The sequence below is a fragment of the Lactuca saligna genome, chromosome 9 (assembly GCF_052625555.1).
Source record: "Lactuca saligna cultivar CGN05327 chromosome 9, ASM5262555v1, whole genome shotgun sequence".
NCBI classification, from domain to species: domain Eukaryota; kingdom Viridiplantae; phylum Streptophyta; class Magnoliopsida; order Asterales; family Asteraceae; genus Lactuca; species Lactuca saligna.
Window position 1 is genome coordinate 53,436,659 of NC_136425.1, and position 11,678 is coordinate 53,448,336.

The following is an 11,678-nucleotide window of genomic DNA, read 5'->3' on the forward strand; positions in this document are numbered from 1 at the left end:
TGTATTTATACTTTCTATAAAAATCACACAAATGAAAAATATTAGTATTCATCATATATGATTTTAAATACTATACTGTCTTCATATGATATATGCATGTACTCATATATGATTTAATCAAAAACCTTGGTTGCTTATGTGTATAGTTATATGTGTTTGATGTAACCCATATATTATCACATATGTTATAATCATATGTGATTATAATCACATGTGATTATAACACAGGTTGTTACAATCATATGTTATTATAATCATATGTGATTTATAACAAATATAATAATATATGATTATAACATATGTAATAATATGTGAATATAGTCACACATGATTATAATAACATGTGATTTAGTATAGATATAATCATATGTGATTATAGCATATGTAATTATATATAATCATATGTGATTGAAGCTCTTTCATGTATTTTTAAGAACTGTAATCACATATTATTAAAATGGGTTAAGGGTTGTTTATTTTTATAATCATAGGATATCATAATCATTTGATTATTTGTTGTTATATTCATTTAACTACATTTGATTAAGTATAATTGATATGTTTTTAGATAATTATATGTGATTATACAAAAACATATAAACTTTTATAGAGAATATTTATCATATGTTTTAATCATATGTGATTACCAAATTACATCCAAAAGACTTTTAAATTATAAAAATTACATACAACAACAGGATTTGAAATATTTAATACATAAATTGTGAATGTATTCATTAATTTATAACATATTCTTCCCCTTAACAACTGAATATTGTTATTCAGAGATTTATAACACCTGATTTTAACATATTCTTCCCCTTCATAATTGAATATTATTATCTGCTAATTAATACAATATTTTTGTTAGATAATAATATTCGATACCTTCTTCTTCACCCACATTTTTTACCATCAGTTATGTATATAAGTAATATAATGTTGATAATCATTTATGATTGTATAAATATATTTTTAATAATCATATATTATTCATAAGTATATACTCATATTTAACCCCCTCTATACCTGAATATGATTGAAAATTTTTATTAATCATTTGTAACTTGTACGATTATAATCATATACGATTATAACATATATATAATCATATACGATTATAACATATATAATCATGTAGAATCATATATGATTATTGATGGGTTTTGGTCATAAGACATCCTATGTGCTCATACTAACCCTAATGCTTGGATCTAGGTTTCTCTATTGTACATGCTTTGAATCCAAGACTATAAACGCTAATTCTAGCATGCAAGTAATCATATTAACATAAGAATGAGTTTATAATGTTACCTTGATTGTTATGTAGCAATAACAATCCCAATCCCACCTTGAATTGACTTTGGAAGGCTTAGAGTCACAAGTGTCACTCCTCTAATGGTTCACAAACACCATAAGCAAGAGGATGAAGGTATAAAGAGAGGTTGGAGGCTGCCAAAAACGTGTGAAACCCTAACACAAAGCTTAGCCACGTTTTTGAGCCTTAAGGGGTCTTTATATAGTTGGGCTAATAGGATTATCTAACAAGGAAACCCTAATTTGGATGCTTAAGCCCTAAGCAACCCATAGACTCCTTTAATTAAGCCCATGGACGGTTTCCTTATGGGTTTCCCATTAGAATTCGTCCATCCCTTAATATAAGGCAATCCATGGCCCAAATTGTAATTATCTTATAATTACAATTCCAGTCCCTTAAGTTTAATTAATCTCTTTTAGTCACAAAACTAATTACCAATTAATTATTGACTAATATTAATTAAACAATATGATTTCTCCTTTAATATATTATTCCCATAATATATTAATAAATCATATTTAATCCTTTCTCTCCATAATTCATCCTATCAAGTTGCTTTGGTGAAGGCAACCCAAAAGGACCATGCACCATCGGGTCAAGTATATACCAAAATAGTTATGGACTTAGACACTAATCCAATAGTCTCCCACTTGGATAAGTCTAGTAACTATTATGCGTATGACTTCAGATCCTGATCTGCAATCGTAGCTTTCCAAAGCCGCTGTCAACTCTGATCCTATCAGATACGTGTGTCCTTAGATAAGGGATCATATATTCCTCCATTCTAGATATCATATGAGATATGATTTCAAACCATTCTCTTTGTACTATATCTCGATTTCTGATTTATGACGACAGACTAATTGAACAAATCAAATTAGCCCTAGCCCGGCCGAGCATTTACGTTTGTCATCACTAAATCATCGAGGGGCCCAAAAGATATCGCTTTTATCCTTCTTTAGATAAAAGGAACGGATAAACTTTGATACAATGCTTGCTTGCACTCACTAACCAAATCACACACAACAATATGTTTTATAACACCAAGTTACTAGTGCGTTTACATATTATCAATGTGCAACCAATTAGCAAGATACAACTCACACATCTCAGTTTCAAGAATATAAGATGTTATCGTCTCACCAATCACTCGTGATATAATTCATGGAGTGATCCAAGTGAGCGTGGGTTTAATCAAATGCTCAAATCATATTCATAAGCACTCATGAACGTTGCAGCAAACATTTGCTTATGTCTAATGCTCTTTAGACAATCCACACACCAATTCATGACAGTCTTCATTCATACCTACTTCCAACATATGAACGACTGTGGCCCGTTCGAATAATTCGATTATTCTTAATAAACTCAATTATTCTAGAAGTCAAAACATGCAAAGTGAAACACAAGAATAATACTAATCCTATATGGCCTCAACCCTTTGAGCATAAATAAAACACGTTTTATTTATCACCATATCGATTACTCATTATTTGTCGTTTCGGGTAATCAACTTCTTACTTGAATTATTACACTTGTCCCATGCTCCTAGCATGCACACAATGTTTAGCTATGGTTTTTACTTTGTGAAATATACAAATTGAACACATTTCCATTCATTCTCATTTTACAACTCCAAATCCTTTTTCATAAGTGTAAGAATATCAAATTCTTCCTACTTATAGAATATGCTAGATTCTAACACTTTATGCAACGATCCATTCGTAATGTCACTGCACCAAAGTCACAAAGACTATTGCTAATGATGTTACAAAATCTTCTATCAGAGATTGTTACAAGACAATTCCTTAGATATTATGTCTCTCACTCAAAGTACATTCCTTTGAACATCCTTTTGCATAAAAGTTTCTAATCTAGTCATACATTTTCAATATTTACTTCCCAATATGGACACGCTTCCATATTTTCCATATGATAACTTATTATTAATAGAATCTTATCTATTCATAATAATGTCAATATGGTCCATCCAATACCATGCTTCCAACTACTCACAAGCAACCAATCCTCGTCAAACTTTGGATTGTTCTTTGATAGTTGTTTAATTATTTTAGTCAAAACCGATTCTAGTCCCTTTTCCCTACAAATGCGCTAGACATTTGGAAAATTTAAGAATGGTCAAACATTAAGGCATTTGCAATCGATCCTATACCCGAAGTGTATGGGACACAATGCACAATGTTTTATTTGCTATGTTCTCAAAATTCGAATTGTGAAAAGGAATGCCGTAATCATAATCGAAATTTTAAGAACACACTATGTATTTTTGACTAAATTTATTAACATTTCTCAACCTAAGACTTTAGATTTGAAATGAAGCATAATATTCTCTCCCTTAATTATAGCAAAACAACTTTATAAACCTTTACGACTTTGCAAGGTGTAACTCTTGTTTTCTATAATTAATATTGCCAACTTGCAAAACTTTCCATAATAATCATACAATCATAACTTTTATGCTCCCACTATCATGATGATTACTATAAAAACATAACACTTATGCTCCCACTAGCTTCGACATGTATTCATAAACATCTTAACATTCAGAAAAGCAATACTTATTGAATTTCTTAAGTTCATGTTTCTAATACTTAGTGCTTTGATAATCTTTTATCAAGGCTTCTTGAACTTATACACCTTTGCCTTTGATAGTTCATATGTGTGTCTAAACAATTAAGACTAATTGCCAAACCTCACAATTCAAATCATGGAAAGGGATACCGTAACCATAATTGAATTCGAGAATGCAACTTTACAATCACTATCTTCTTAAAATATTTCTTAGTGACAGCATTTCCTCACAATCATTTTCATGAAGGAGGAAATCTTATGACACTTAGATATTAATGGTGTATTTGTTCCTATCCATGTGAATTTGTTAAAACGAAAGTTTACGACAAATTCAAACTCATATGGACCGAACTTTCTTAATCTTGATTTCTTGCCTTATGGTAGTACAGCTGCCCACCACGTCTTCCAAGTAGTTAAGCAGCTCACCTTTTCCTATCAATGTACCTTTCATTGATTAAGGTGCCTTGCCTTTTATGCATTCAAAATGAGAACTCATAGGACTCACATGCATAATTAACTCAATTGGAAGAGCACATAATCAAAATATTGTCAACACGATAGGTTGTAAACCTCAACTCGTGTGCTAGTGATGATCGATAAGGTTTATTTGATTTGTTCTTGAAACCTTTCAAGACCATTAAGACTCCCACTGACTCCTTGACATATAAGATTCTCTTGTCAATAAACATTTGTTGACAACCAAATATTCAAGAGTTAGTGTAGCTTTTATCAAAACACTTCATAAATTGGTCCTAGTTGGCCTTTGTCTTATCCAAGACATCACAACTTTCCACATTTGATGAATGTTATAAACCTTTAATACTTTTCAATCATTGTCACAATCTTAAGTTTAAGATTTGTTATTGGAACGAAGTATGATAGACTTCTTGATTTAGCCATTTCTTCAATCCTTGATTCCTCATACAATTGTACTAAAACTCACTTAGAGGATCAACTGAGATATGGTTCTTAATCATTAAGACCTATCATAAAGCATAAAAGGTACTCTCCCTTCTTCTTAGAATGGAGAAACTTTTATCTTTCTGCCTACTTGACTCTTCTTATTCGTTCTGCTATTGATTTAACATTTTCAATCAATTCAGAATTACACTTAATCTTATAAGCATAATCATATTTACTAAACCTTTAGTAAATCAGGACGAATGTCTTTGTTACTCTTATGGTGGACTTTGATCAGCAAGCAACTTTGTGTACTTGATCTCCTAGTCCTTCACTTGACACTTTGTCAATGAATTAGTCTAATTTCCAAAATATGAAATTTCTCATTCATCGTGCAACCAAGTTGCATGATTCCAAGTTTCTGTCTAATTGAAACTTGGGCGATGAGAAACTCTCCCTATTTGGTAAATTCTCGACATTTCCATAAATAACATAACTAAGAATCATATCCATTCGTTGTAGAAATATGGAAACATCAATTTTCATAACGATTTCATTGCAAGGAAGTAAACAAATAAATAAATAAGTCAAACAAAATTTATTTTATTTATAAAAGCAGTGGAAAAACATTTGTCCTTACAATGCAAAATCTATTGAAAACTATGTAAAAGGAAAATTTCTAACAACTCTATCATAACTATCTAAGCTCAAAATCCAATCTTCAAGTCAATGCGATCAAGATCCATCTCTTGTGATTAGATTCATCTTGCTTTCTTATCAAGCTTCCTTTCTTTTCACCGATCCTTCAAAACATTCAAATGCAATCTTATCACATCATGTATTAAGAATCAATGAATAGGAACTTAACGGAGTTAGATAGTGGATTTTACCTGAAGCGTAGTCATACTTTTGACTCTCCCATCTCTTAGATCTCTTAGGTAAATAGGGTAACTTCGTCTCCAATGCCCCTTCTCTTGGCAATAAAAGCAAATTGACTCTTTTGGAACAACACATGGAACTACTTCAGACATCGCCTTTCTCTTGTGATCAAACTTTTCGATCATTGCATGTACTTCATTGCCATTGTCTATATCCATAGAGGTCTTGAAGGCAGATTCACCAATTAACTTTGCGTTTCTATTGCGCCAAACCATTGCTGATTCAGCAGCAATAAGCATATAGGTGAGATCAATAAGGGTCACGTCGCGGTTCATCATATAGTACTCTCTTACGAACTCACTATATGAGTTAGAAAGTGACTAAAGAACCCAATCAACAGCCATTTCCTCACAGACAACGGATCCCAACATTCTTAACCTATCAATGTGTGACTTCATCCCTAGGACGTGTGCACACACCGACTTTCCTTCTTTATGTTCACTTGCCAAAAGGGCTTGAGTGATATTGAACCTTTCAATCTTACAATCTTGTGGGTTAGGGAGAATAATTGGAGGAGGAGGAGGAAGTGAAGCATGATTTCTTGTTCCTCGATCGAATCATGGAATCTCATCTTCATGTGGAATGCTTGTTCCACGGGATTTGGGAAGACCATAGTTGTCGAACTTTGACATCTACAAAACAGGAGAAAGCAAATTCAAGTTAGTTGATCGATTGAGTCCTTAGTAAATCACCCAAATGAGATACTAAGGCTAGGACCCAACACAATATGCTACAACCTAGAAAAGGGATGCCGTAATCTAGTTGCAGAATATTTGAAGGTAAGTGAATGACGAGTCACTAATTTCCACCATGAAAAACGAAAAAGAAATTTAAGTTTTAAATCTATGAAAACTCCTAGATCCTTTGAGATTCATTGAACTTTCAATGGCATGTTTAAATCTCGATATGCCCCTCTTGTTTGTGACTGGGATGCCGATGATCACAAAGCAGGTGTGAATAACCATGCAAACTTACATGGTGCCCTCACATGTTACAGTCACCTATTCGATGTGCCGGTAAACCACACACGCTCCACCGAACTATGACAAAAATTGAGTCACCCTTTGCTACCTTTGCTTAGAACCATTTAGTGTGCCGGTAAACCACACACGCTCCACTAACGTCTTCGCAAGGGCACAAAGTGTAATTTCATGGAATTGCATCAATTCACTTTTGCCTAAGTAACTAAGATTGGGAATTAGAAAAACATTTAGTTACTTTGTATTTCATTATACTTATAATGGAAGGTTTCGTCCTATCCTACCCGTTCGGCTAACGACCCTCCACTAGTCAAGAGTGCGGTGGGTAAGAGTGGATACCCATTCAATCGCCATTTTATAGGCAATTTCCTTAAACACCCCTTATAGACCAGCTTCGTGAATGAGGCCTACTAACGGTAAGAATGACTTTTAGTTATACATATATAATGTTAGACTTTTAATGTTATATATAGTATAGGGTGTATTTTATAACTTTTAAAATACTATGTGGTTAACTTTAACAATTACACTTTTAATTCAATTAATTGGTTAACCTAAACTTTTATGGATTTATTAAATCTCTTTTAACTATACACCTTAATTAATTAATAAAACCATAAGGGTGTATTTGAACTTTTCAAAACTAGGGTTTTAGAATTTAACATTTCTAATTAAACTTTTTAATCAACTTTTAAATTCCAAAACTTGAGGGCAAGTTTTGAAACCTTTTTCAAAACATTAGGGTTTTAACTATTTAAATTTCAAAAATTCAAAACTTTTGGGTTCAAATTTAAACTATAAAACCTAAAAGGGGAAATATGAAACTTTTCATAACAACAAGGATCAAATAACAAATAATTTTAAATTAACATTTAATCACATAATTATCCATATTTGAGTTATATAATGATTTCTTGCAAAACAATTTATCAATTTACTCAAAATAATTAATCAATTATCTTATAAGGAAACAATTATCTTATTAATTGATAAATATCTTCAATTAGATCAAAAATATAGTCAAATATATCATATAATCAGATTAATATTGATCTAACATGATAAGGTAACTATCCATATGCAAAAACAACAAGAAATCCCGAGATAAGCACTATCTGACGAGTTGACTCGTCGAGTCACCCTGGACTCGGCGAGTTCAGCTATGGACTCGGCGAGTTCAGCTATGGACTCGGCGAGTCCAGCCTCTTGATCACCAAAATCGAATTTTTTAGATATACAATGCATCAATACAATTGAAACCAAGCTAGGCTCTGATACCACTGATGGGTTTTGGTCATAAGACATCCTATGTGCTCATACAAACCCTAATGCTTGGATCTAGGTTTCTCTATTGTACATGCTTTGAATCCAAGACTATAAACCCTAATTCTAGCATGGAAGTAATCATATTAACATAAGAATGAGTTTATAATGTTACCTTGATTGTTATGTAGCAATAACAATCCCAATCCCACATTGAATTGACTTTGGAAGGCTTAGAGTCACAAGTGTCACTCCTCTAATGGTTCACAAACACCATAAGCAAGAGGATGAAGGTATAAAGAGAGGTTGGAGGCTGCCAAAAATGTGTGAAACCCTAACACAAAGCTTAGCCACGTTTTTGAGCCTTAAGGGGTCTTTATAGTTGGGCTATTAGGGTTATCTAACAAGGAAACCCTAATTTGGATGCTTAAGCCCTAAGCAACCCATAGACTCCTTTAATTAAGCCCATGGACGATTTCCTTATGGGTTTCCCATTAGAATTCGTCCATCCCTTAATATAAGGCAATCCATGGCCCAAATTGCAATTATCTTATAATTACAATTCCAGTCCCTTAAGTTTAATTAATCTCTTTTAGTCACAAAACAAATTACCAATTAATTATTGACTAATATTAATTAAACAATATGATTTCTCCTTTAATATATTATTCCCATAATATATTAATAAATCATATTTAATCCTTTCTCTCCATAATTCAACCTATCAAGTTGCTTTGGTGAAGGCAACCCAAAAGGACCATGCACCATCGGGTCAAGTACATACCAAAATAGTTATGAACTTAAACACTAATCCAACAATTATAACATATTTAATCATATATAATTATATGTGAATTTACAGATCACATGTGATACTCTATTTACTTCCTTCTTGAACATTTTGAACATTTTTTTTTCTTCACATGTATTCTCGTCATCTAGATTCTTACCATTCACACCTAAATTTAATTAAAAAAATTGTTAATCATTTTATTCCGCATAATTCAATTTATTCCACATCAAGATATATTTTTCATTTGAGTTCTTTTTGATTTGTTGTTTATCTTCTTTAATTATTACATCTTTCATCATTTTCTTTATTTCCTTTGTTTTCAAAAATTATTCAACATTCTCTAAACCAATCCTATAAATATTACTTGAGGAATTGCTAGAAATATCAAAGATTCACATTCATAACATTCTGCATCTATTTCATCTTCCCAAAATTCTAAAAATGATATGATTTTCATGTGCATTTCATAAGATATTTTGCAACTTAGGTAGAGTTGAGTGATATTTCTATATATGTATTTCACAGATTGACAAAAGACATTGTGTGGTTTCATAAGCAGTCTGGGATCATAATTAAAAAAAACATCATTCTTAATTCTAGCAATATCTATTTTCAACTTCTATATCTTATGCCTTCTCTCCTCATTTCTAAACTTGCACCTCCTATGATCATCATCAGTATTAAATGCATGTAACCTATTCCATCTTAGACTTTCACCTAATTCAGAAGCATTATATCGTAATTCAATCAATTCATCATCATAATGAAAAACATGAATATATAATGATTTAAGAATGAAATTCACCTTATCAGTCATTTTGCTTCCATGTGTTCTCCTTAACTCTTCGTAAAAAAAATGGAAGCATATGAGTTCGAATCATTAGACATTCCTTCGTCCTCTAAATTTTCTTTTTGATCCTATGAACTTATGCTTCACACCATCAATTATATTTCATGTTTTACACTTGTAGTGTTATTAGCAACAAACGTAGAACCATGTGTTGGTCAACGAACCTCCTTGTCTTCTGATTCAGTTGAACAAACTTCAATATTACCAAAGTTGTTATATTTTTCTACTGACAAATCCTTTCCATGAACTTTTTGCTTTTTCATATCCTCAATCTTTTGCATGTAGTAAGCTTTATCTTTCTCTTTCTCCTTTTTATCATTATGCTTTCATAATATGCATTCTCTTGCAAAACTACTTTCTCCCATTGCAACAATTGCAGTCAAATCTAGAATCACCCAAAATTTTCTTTTCCTTATTCTTTTTTTATTGATAATTTTCGGGTAATACTTTTTTCCTAAAATGGATAAGTGGATGATGTAAAAGAGTCTAAGGCATGATTTTTGAGGAAAACCCTGTGCCATGATCTGACACACAGAGTATCACGACATGGCATGCAAGATGAAGGGCATATATTTTGGGTAAGCGCCACGATGTGGCAAGAGAATGGCCACAACGTGGCAAGCGCTTTATCCCAAGCCCATGGATTTTTAGTGTTTCTCCTATGTTTAAGCACCTTAACTCCCACTTTAGGGGATTATCTTCAGCCTCCATCTTCCCAAATGAAACTCTATCCCCTCTTCCATTGTTATGAGCTTTGTGGCTTGATTTTGATTTGGTTCCTCTTGTCTTAGTAAAACTTGTGAAGAAAGGAACTCCTTCGTGAAAGGAAGCTTAGAGAAAATTTAGATTCATCATCTTCTTCAAGTATCTGAACCTTTGGAGGTAAAAAGCTTGTACCTTGACCCTGTTCTTCAAGATTCATGTTTAAGGTCTTTAATGAGTCGTTTTGGTCTCTTCTTGGAAGCTCTTGGAGTTAGGGAAAATCCAGAGCTTATTATGGGACTCTTGTGGCCATGAAATTCTGTTAATGGAGAAAAACGGGTCTTATCTTGAGTGTTCTTTGTCCCATGCTCAAGTTTTTGGTCATAATAAGAGCATAATGGAGTTAGGATTTAAGATCTTTCCTTGGAGTGGAGTCCTAATGGATAGAGTTGGAAACTTTGTCCATTAAGTCATTGAGAAGAAGTAGATCTAGAAGTATGAGTCTTGGTCTATAAGGATGAATCTCTTAACGAGAGAAATGACATTCTGCTAGTGGCCATTACATGGCCAACGGAAAATCAAGACGTGGTGAAGTTTAGACTTGAGACTGTTTTGACCTAGCATTTCCACAAAGTAACCAAGGAGGACCCACGACATGGCAATGTACTACATGTAGACCGTTTGTCTTGACATTTCCACGACATGACTAAGGAGGGCCCACGTTGTGGCGTTGACTTTGCCTAAGTTGACTATTGAATTTTTGGACCTTTGACCATTGACTTATGACGAGTTTGACTTAGGTTCATATTTGAAGGATTTGGGTTATTGATTAAGGATTTATCTTTTTTGGTGATAAGTTAGTTCATGGGATTGAATAGTGCAAGGTGTGAGAGTCTTGTTGTGCTTCCCTGGTTCATCAATTTAGGTGATTTTCTCACTATGCCATGTATACCATTGTATGTCCTTCGCATGAAAGGATAGAGGTTATGTTAGATTATGCGTATGTTAGTGGCTAGGATAACTCTTTTATTGATGGGTTTTGAGAAATACAACAATCATATGGTGTACATGCAAAACCTAAAGCTTTGGATCTAGTTTTCTTTAATTGTATATGCAACAACCATCCAAAGCTATAAACACTAATCTAACATGCTATTTTCAAAATTGACATAATTAACAAGTTAGAATAATACCTTTGATTGTAGCTCAAAGATCTTTAACCTTTGAGAGCTTAGTATCACAAGTGTAATACCTCTAATCGATCACAAACACACCAATAGCAATTTGGAGGAATATGAGAAAGAGAAGGAGGGATACTAATTTTGGCTCTAAGATACTTCT